At 42.9% G+C, this 1,515-nt stretch overlaps 1 protein-coding gene across 1 annotated transcript in view; it reads right to left on the reverse strand.

The window, feature by feature from the left end:
* Positions 1-1,515, reverse strand: part of LOC106805624 (tyrosine-protein phosphatase non-receptor type 4-like) — a 141,883-nt gene that overhangs the window by 13,708 nt on the left and 126,660 nt on the right. The window lies entirely within an intron of this gene.

A 1,515-nucleotide genomic window follows, 5' to 3' on the forward strand; every position in this document is an offset into this window, starting at 1 on the left:
TGCCCCGGCCTCGCCACAGCGACACGACACCATGACCAGGCACAGCCCCACCCCAGCGACGCTATGACCATGCCCCAGCCCCGCCCGCGAATTTTTTTTTCCTACAGGTTATATCCATTGCAGAGTTTTGGGCTTCTCTGATTGGCTGCTTTGATTTGCTTTGTCTCAACAAACCTTTAAAACAAGGGAACAAACGCCAATTGTAAATATTTGTTTTGGTTTATGATCGGTAGTAAGTAAGTTTTCTGATGTATTTTCCATGAAAAACACACATTTTACTCATTAATATAAAATATTATATCACTACAATTATAATTCTTTGTGTAAATGTGTTATTTTCATCTTAATCTTAAGTTGTGAGAGGGTCTGGGCTCTCGTAACACTTACTACATGCGTACGTATACGTACTCGTACTATAGTATAGCCCTTCACTCCGTCGAAAGAGGAAGTAGCGAAGGGCTATAGTACTAGAGCTATACGTACTCGTACTCGTTGACGCTAGACTGAGAAAAAGGTTTTCTGATGTATTTTCCACGAAAAACCTAAAACACACATTTTACTCATTAATATAAAATATAATATCACTATAAATGCAATTCTTTGTGTACATGTATTTTCAAATGTAAACAAGTACTAACACATGTGTCGTTAAATAACAAAGGTTTGTTTACTTTTTGCTCAGTCTAGCGTCAACGAGTACGTATAGCTCTAGTACTAGTCTATAGCCCTTCGCTCCTTCCTCCTGCGACGGAGCGAAGGGCTACTCTAGGCCTATAGTACGAGTACGTATACGTACATAATATGTAGTAAGTGTTACGAGAGCCCAGACCATCTCATAACTTAAGATTAAGATGAAAATAACACATTTACACAAAGAATTGTAATTATAGTGATATTATATTTTATATTAATGAGTAAAATGTGTGTTTTTCATGGAAAATACATCAGAAAACTTACTTATCTACCGATCATAAACTAAAACAAATACAGAATTTACAAATGGCGTTTGTTCTCTTGTTTTGAAGGTTTGTTGATTCAAAGCAAATCAAAGCAGCCAATCAGAGGAGCCCAAAACCATAGCCAAAAACTCTGCAATGGATATAACGTGTAGGAAAAAAAATATTCGCGCCCTGCCCCAGTGACGCCATGACCACGCCCCGGCCCCACCCCTGTGACACCATGACCACGCCCCAACGATGCTACGACCATGCCCCGGCCCCGCCCTCACTCACCTGCAGTGCACGACGGTCGGCTCGACCATGCCGATGCGGTTCTGACGCACCTTCATGACGAAGTCGACGAAGTCGGAGCTGTCGTCCGGCACCCCGTGGTCAGGCCATGAGATGTACTGCATCTGCAGGATGTGCCGCTCCTCATTGTTCTTCTGCGAGGAAGAGAGAGAAGAGACGAGGAGTGAGACGGAGAAAAGAGATGAGGAGTGAGGCGGAGAGAGAAGAAACGAAGAGTGAGATGGAGAGAAGAGACGAGGAGTGAGGCGGAGAGAGAAGAAACGAA

This window comes from Priapulus caudatus, unplaced genomic scaffold (genome assembly GCF_000485595.1).
Source record: "Priapulus caudatus unplaced genomic scaffold, Priapulus_caudatus-5.0.1 Scaffold121, whole genome shotgun sequence".
NCBI classification, from domain to species: Eukaryota; Metazoa; Priapulida; class Priapulimorpha; order Priapulimorphida; family Priapulidae; genus Priapulus; species Priapulus caudatus.